The sequence below is a fragment of the Rutilus rutilus genome (assembly GCF_951802725.1).
Source record: "Rutilus rutilus genome assembly, chromosome: 8".
In the NCBI taxonomy this organism is placed as follows: Eukaryota; Metazoa; Chordata; class Actinopteri; order Cypriniformes; family Leuciscidae; genus Rutilus; species Rutilus rutilus.
Genome location: NC_140222.1, coordinates 9670960 through 9679475, shown reverse-complemented (window position 1 = coordinate 9679475; position 8516 = coordinate 9670960). Strand labels below are relative to the sequence as shown.

Sequence of the window (8516 nt, the reverse complement as noted above, 5' to 3'; positions counted from 1 at the left end):
TATAGACGTTCAGGTCTGACCGGACCGATTTTGGACCTTTGTCATGTTTAGCTGTGAAACGTTTAGATCGCCGGTCACGATTTAACACAATGCGTGTATGATTATTTTATATGCATGCTTATATGCCTACACTTGTGCAGAAACACACCTTATAAACATCCAGAAGAAGACTAATTCTGACGTCCATGGACGCGCAGAAAAGACGTGGAATTCACGGCCAGAAAAGACGTCGGTTCAACTTCCATTTTGGAACTATTTTTCAACTATGACGGGACGTCTCTGTCGGACGTCTTTTCAACGGTCATTAAACGTCCAAATGTTTGGTAGGACGGCATAAATCGGTAAAAATATGTAACACAGAACATTTCCTAAAAATGCATTCAGATACATTTGTACACGTCTACAGTTATCTGGGGTTGCATGTATAGTTGTTATTTTGACTTTTAGCTACGTGCAGTTCAATATCTACCCTAGTTGTGTATCGGTTGTGAGAGGACGTCACCTGGCGACGTCTTTTACACGTGCGTTTATAGTCCATCATGACCCTCTATGAAATCCGTGTTGAAATATGCAAAAAAAAATGCTTAATCCTTGCATGATTAATACTGCAATAACCCAGCACACATTGGTCCGACTGCACGTACGTCGTGTCCCTGCAAAAACAGTCGCAAGTGGACGTCCACTAGGTGACGTCCTTTACACGTGCATTTAGTCCATCATGACCCTCTATGAAATCCTATGAAATATGCTAAAGCAATTATGCATACACCTTGGTCAACACTACAGTAATTAATTTAAGTGCCCCAAGTAGTTTTTAAGAGGTTCTGAAAAGACGTACACTGACGTCAAAACTGCTGCCGAGATGTTGTAACAAATCTCGCGATATTGCAAAATCCCGCGATAGGATGTAGTGTATTATCTCGCGATTTGGGGCGTTTTCTTTTTGAACAACCACCGTACCACCACGAGGCGAGCAGGACTTGAGGGTGCATCGTGTGTTGCAGAATTACAGAAAGTCGACGAATTACAAAAAATCTGCTTTTGGGTAAGTACATTTTGTGTTATTTTATAAATGTGATTGAGTTTTACTTGTTTTACTCGAAGGAACCAAAATAAATGATTCACACATTGTCAACTGAGATGTAGTTTGAGTTTGGATAAAATTAGCTAGTAGGCTAAAAGTTAATCGGGTTAAAGGCAGGGTTCTATACATTTTGCGACTATTTTTCCTGCTGGTGTGACCAAATTGTGTTATATGTCGCGCTGGCGCGACCGCAACGTTGCCCAGCAGCGAATGGTAAACAAAATGAAAGCGGAACGAACGTACGCTACTCGTTTGTGCTTCACGGACAGTTTATTGGTTCGGACCAATAATAGTCCACAAATCATTTAAACTTGTAGGCAAACATAAATACATATATATATATACAGTGCTATGCATAAGTTTAGACACCCATACTAAAGTTGACTAAAAAGAGGAATAAAAAATCATCTTTTGGAAACTGAACTTAATGCCTTAATTTAAAAAATTAGGAAAAATCCAACCTTTAAGGACACCAATTTTCTTTGTGAATGAATAATGCATCGCAAATAAATAAATGTTCTTCCTTAAAATATAGGGTGCATAAGTTTGGACACCCCTATGTTAAATTCCCATAGAGGCAGGCAGATTTTTATTTTTAAAGGCCAGTTACTTCATGGATCCAGGATACTATGCATCCTGATAAAGTTCCCTTGGCCTTTGGAATTAAAATAGCCCCACATCATCACATAGCCTTCACCATACCTAGAGATTGGCATGGTTTTATTTCAGTTAGCCTAATAGCTAGTTTGATTTGCACTGAGAGATGATCTTATGGAAAGTACCCCATGCCAATCTCTAGGTATGGTGAAGGCTATGTGATGATGTGGGGCTATTTTAATTCCAAAGGCCAAGGGAACTTTATCAGGATGCATAATATCCTAAATAGGGGTGGGACGATACAGGTACCTCACGATTCAATTCTGTGGCGATATGTGGTCCACGATATGATAATATCACGATTCGCGATATCTACGATATTCAATATATTGGAAGAAATTTCATCAACGATATATCACGATATATGTGACTGAAAAGAAAAAGAAGGAATAAGGAAATTTTATGCATTTATTAATGCCAACATTTCCAACATTGTGCAAAGAAATATGCATTTGCATAATAACTCACTGCCTCCTGGTCTTAAATGTAAACACTGTACATCTAGACATAAAAGTGCATGAACATTACAAAACAACATGAACATTAACATGTGTAAACCATAATACTGAAACGTCAGTAGCGAACGAGGTGCATTTGCAGATTCGTATGTTGCTGTTATATTTTATCTTTGCAAAGCAGTTCTTGCAGATTGCATAGTCTTTATCCAGTGCCTTTCCGTCGACTGTCTCGCAAAAACCCTTTAGAGTGGAAACTAGCAGGTGGGTCTTTGATTAGTTTTTAGCGCAATTTTCCACCGGACAAAATTGCGATTGTTAACTCATGATTTCTGTTCTGTGCGTCTGTGCGCACCAATCTTGCACTTCTATCTACTCCTCAACCAGACCACCTAGAGACTTCGGGTTTTTGGCATAATGTTAAGGAAGGTCTAATCTCGGGAACGCACAAAAAAAATCCAGGAAAAGATTTACTATCTCTTAGTGTTGTGATCCCATGACGTGAGAAAATTGCGCTAAAACACTCACTGAGTTTTTATTACTTGTTTATTGTTTTCCGCCATTCTTCTCGCTTCTCTTTTTTTCTGCAATTCTCTGTTGTTGTTAGTTAACTTGTGTTCTTCACCGGCCGCTGTTTGCGCCACTTTACCCCTATTTACTCGAACAGCGCCCCCCGCAAACAGAATGGTAGATATTGGGTAGTGACAGTGACACTGACAACGGGTAAATTAATCATTATGTGTTGTAATAAAATATCGATATTGGGCGTTAGTGTATCGATTATTTATTGCGACAGAGAGCACAACAATATATTGCAATATCGATTTTTTTCCCACCCCTAATCCTAAACAAAAAATAAAAATAAATACTTAAAAATAAAAATCTGCCTGCCTCTATGGGAATTTAACATAGGGGTGTCCAAACTTATGCACCCTGTATTTTAAGGAAGAACATTTATTTATTTACGATACATTATTCATTCACAAAGAAAATTGGTGTCCTTAAAGGTTGGATTTTTCCTAATTTTTTAAATTAAGGCATTAAGTTCAATTTCCAAAACATGATTTTTTATTCCTCTTTTTAGTCAACTTTAGCATGGGTGTCTAAACTTATGCATAGCACTGTATATATATATATATATATATATATATATATATATATATATATATATATATATATATACATACATATATATACATATATATATATATACATACATATATATATATATATATATATATATATATATATATATATATATATACCGGTGTGTATATATATATATATATATATATATATATATATACACCAGTCAAAAGTTTGGAAACATTACTATTTTTAATGTTTTTGAAAGAAGTCTCTTATGCTCATCAAGCCTGCAGTTAAAAAAAAAAAAAAAAAAAAAAAAAAAAAAACAGTAATATTATGAAATATTATTACAATTTAAAATAATGGTTCTCTTTTTTTAATATATTTTAAAATGCAATTTATTTTTGTGATGCAAAGCTGAATTTTCATCAGCAAGTACTCCAGTCTTTGGTGTCTTATGATCCTTCAGAAATCATTCTAATATGATGATTTGATACTCAGTTATTATCAATGATGGAAACAGTTGTGCTGTTTAATATATTTTTTTGGAATACTTTTTTCAGGATTCATTGATGAGTAAAACGTTAACAGCATTTATTCATAAAAACAGCATTTATTCAAAATAAAAACATTTCTAACAATATAAATCGTTACCATCACCTTTTATCAATTTAACGCATCCTTGTTGAATTAAAGTACTAACTAAAAAATAGTTATTGTTCCCAAACTTTTGAACGGTAGTGTATATTGTTACAAAAGATTTCTATTCTAAATAAATACAGTTCTTTTTAACTTTTTATTCATCAAATAATCCTGAAAAAAGTATCTCAGGTTATAAAAAAAATATTAAGCAGCACAGCTGTTTCCAACATTGATCATAAATCAGCATATTAGAATGATTTCTGAAGGATCATAAGACACCAAAGACTGGAGTACTTGCTGATGAAAATGCAGCTTTGCATCACAAAAATAAATTACATTTTAAAGTATATTAAAAAAGAGAACCATTATTTTAAATTGTAATAATATTTCATAATATTACTGTTTTTTGTTTTTGTTTTTTAACTGCAGGCTTGATGAGCATAAGAGACTTCTTTCAAAAACATTAAAAATAGTAATGTTTCCAAACTTTTGACTGGTACTGTATATATATATATATATATATATATATATGCTCTTTTTAAAATATATTAACTTACATTATTGGTTGTGACATATTTTGATTGTGGTGTCACATTTAGATTCAGCAGCTGTCCAGAGTTGGTGGATCTGTAAACAAAGTCATGAACAGGTCTGTTTTTACCTTTAATTGTTTGAGTGTATTGCTGCATACTATTTATGGTGAAAAATGTGTATGTGTGAATCATGTAAAATGCCTTAATCGCAAATTTCAATATGAGGGGTTGTGGTCAAAAGAAGCCATTCAAAGCTACACCTTTGTATGATGTAATTTTGGCCTTATGACATTAAAAAAAAATCTTTGTATAATATTAATGTAATTTTTATTAACTTGTATCTATTCAGGGGACATTCTTTAAAAGACCACCTGTCTTTATCAGAAATGTCCTTTTCACATTACACAGTTGCAAACCTAGTTAAGGGTCTCTCTTAAGGGCACCACAGTATTGAAGAGGGCTTTTTTTTTTAAGTTCATGTCATTTACCTCAAAATTAACCTTTTTGTTTGTTTGTTGTTTAACCATATTCTCTTCCCTCAGATGCTGTGAAGATGAGGAGCCCAAATGCTAGACTCAGACATTGATGCAGCAATGGCAGAACACCTGAAGCACACTCCAAGAAGAGTTGGGGGTGGTGGATATAAAAAATGAGCCATAAACAAAACCATAAAGCCATAAACCAATTTCATAGACTCTAAAAACTTTTATTTATGGCTGTTTAACAGTAATGCAAGACTGCTAGTAACTGGAAGTTAATACTGCCAAGGCTCTGACACAGTGATGGAATATTATAGAAAGACTGTAACGTATAATGTGTTGACTGTTCCTGTACTTTTGTTATATTCTAGTTTGATTACATGACTGCTTAACCTTAATGTAAAACTGTTAGAGAAATGCCATTGCCACAGAATTTACCACATTGAACTATTTTTAGTATCTTTCTTTTAATCCTGGCTGTTTAACAACTGGGAGACAATTTCAAGTGTAATATTCACAATAAAATGTTGTGCTACATTACGACATTCTTTTTGTTTGCTTTAGTCCACAAATAATGTGTTGATGTACACGTGTTAAAACCGTTCTATAGACGTCCAGGTCTGACCGGACCGATTTTGGACCTTTTTAGAACCTTTGTCAAGTTCAGATGTGTAAAACCAGTATAGGTGCGATTTATTTTATTTGTAGGCTTATATATACACCTACATTTGGCAGCAACGCACCTTATAAACATCCAGAAGAAGACTAATTCTGACGTCCAAGGACGCGCTGAAGAGACGTGGAATTCACGGCCAGATGACGTCAAAGACGTCGGTTCAACTTTCATTTTGGAACAATTTTTTCAACCATGACGGGACGTGTCGGACGGACGTCTTTTCAACGGTCATTACACGTCCAAATGTTTGCTGGGATGTTGCATTGTTATATTATAATACGATCATATTCTGTGTTGGCGATTAGCTAACTGAGCTGTTAATAGAAAAGCCTGACAATATAACAGCTAAATACCTTTACGTATTGTCTATTCCGCCATGTTAATCACTGACACGCCCCCAACTCGTAAAGATCGGAGCTAAGAGAAAATCCCGAGCTCCCCACTGTTATTTACCACATTGTGGTGGCGTTCAAGTGCGTTCAACTCGTAAATACGATCTATACGAGATGACTTAACGCACCATCAGTTCGGAAAATTCCTTGGCTGAAGCGATTTCGACCAATCAGCGTCTGGTTGCTATGCCACATACTCAATGCATCAACCAATCATGAATGAAACAGTAATTTGACCTATCACTGCACGTGAGAACAATTACATTTTTTTTTTTTTTTCAATTGCTAACACACAATTTTGCAAACTATTTTTTTCCTGGTTTTATTAAAATACTTAACACTATTTACAAAACCACACACCCAAACTGCAAAATACCTAATATATCATGCAAAATGAAGCACTGCAACCAATATGTAGTGTTGTAGTGTGTGCCATCACAAAATGGCACACACACTTCATTCATATCACCAGATTTTTGTCTAACCAATATACTGTTGGGCATAAAATCGCTTTAGTACGCTTTGCCATAATACTAAAATTGTTCAAATTGTAGAAAATTCTTCAGATTGTTCATATACATGTTCAGATACATGTATGATGTTGAAACATTATTTTTATTTTTTTTATTTTTTCACCAAACAAGTCAGTGCAACATATGCACAGCAGATATATTTATATTGGACTGAACAAAAACATGCTCACAAAAAAAAAAAAAAAAACGTACACTGAAAACCATAGTTACTACAAAAAAAAACATGGTTAATTTTCGTAAGGGTGGTCTATTTCTAAATGTAATCTCGTGAATCTCTAATACTGTGTGTGTGTTGTAAAAAAAACTTCGATTAAACACACTCGCAACAGACACACCCCAAAGCGGAGGCGTTATAGCGTTGCCAGCGGCACTGAGCGGACTTCTGCCGCTGGACACGCACCGTCACCCTCAAATCACTCGCGCGTATCTCGCCAGACGCTCAATTCGGCTCATTCACGCGTCCGCGTCGCGCTAAACGCCCCATTCGCGCCTCAGGACCTCCAGATGAGCGTAAACGCGTCTTTACATTGACTTGACATGAAAATCACTTGCGCCAGACGCTCTATTCGCGTTTGGTGTGAACGCCACTCACTCACTCACCACTCACACAAGGTCATGTCGTGATTTGTTTTATGTAAAGCGGACAATGGTTCTACTTTTTATGGGTTCGACACTTTACTGAATGCCAATGTATTTATTACTGACTGACTTGCCTTTTTTTTTTTAGAAAAACTTTTTTTTATGAAAAAAAAAGGATTTTAATATTGAAATTACGTAGGCTGGAATGCATGTCCCGGACCACATTCAATGCTGTCGCGGACCACCAAGGGGCCACGGACCACCAGTTGAAAACCCCTGCTCTAAGACTAATGGTAAAAAAAATTGTCAAAGGAGTTATCACAGGGATTCCGCTAAACGTCTCAGTAGAAGATGTGAAAGCAAATATAAAAAATGCAAATGTGAGTGAAGTAAGACGTCTGAAAATAAACAGGAATGGAAGTACAACTGATAAGGTGCGTTCCATTCGACCGTAAGTGGACTGCGAAGTGGACTTCACAGGGTATTCCGCCATCTTAAGGGAGATTCCAATCCGAAGGGAGCGAACATGTTCAGTTCGAAGGGCACTGTGCATGGCATAGGGAATAAGGGAACATCGATACATCACTTCACAGGAAGTGGAGAGCGATGATCACCCAACTGTCATTGCACGCACCACGTCGTCACCAGTAACGGTCATAACTAATGATGGAGGAGTTTACGTGTGTGTAAATATTCAAACATTTCACCATTGTTATACAAATGACAGTATTTTTAACGGTTATTCTTGTGAATATTACATATACTATCTTTGATAATTATAAGTTACCTCAGTGAATGCAGCCAGCTTAGCTAGTTTGTGAAGTAAAGTGATATTTTAAATGTGATAGTAAATAAAAAATTAAAATATGAATGTAGTCCTATATATTTATGTTATATCATAATCTGCGCGACCCCGTCGTTGACTTTCTTTGATGACGTTTGCAGGGCATTCCAAATGAGCGGTTATTGTCAGTGAAGTCCACTTCAACTGATATACCTTGCTCAGGGAGTAGGGAGCAGTGAACACAGCGTAGGGACCCTGTCGAATGGAACGCACCTTTAGTCTTTCAATCATGATCACTTGTGATGAGGAGAAACTCCCGAATAAGGTCTACATTGGATATATGTGTTACGATGTGAGGCTATACCCCCACCACTTAGATGTTTTAATTGTCAGAGATTTGGACATGTGGCGGCAGTGTGTAAGGGAAAACAGAGATGTGGTAAATGCAGTGGCGATCATGAGTATGGCAAGTGTGAAGAGGGTGCAAAGTTGAAGTGCTGTAATTGTGGAGGGGAACATAGTTCAGCTTACAGAGGATGTGAGGCTGAAGTGCAACGAGTCAAGGTTGTTCAAGGAATCAGTTATGCAGAAGCCGCAAAGACAGTGTCAGGAA

At 36.2% G+C, this 8516-nt stretch overlaps 1 long non-coding RNA gene across 1 annotated transcript; it reads left to right on the top strand.

The window, feature by feature from the left end:
• Positions 1–941: 941 nt before the first annotated feature.
• Positions 942–5593, top strand: LOC311294945. Its single transcript, XR_014628149.1, has 3 exons — positions 942–1045; positions 4527–4576; positions 5003–5593. It is a non-coding gene; the product is annotated as an uncharacterized lncRNA (long non-coding RNA).
• Positions 5594–8516: the final 2923 nt, after the last annotated feature.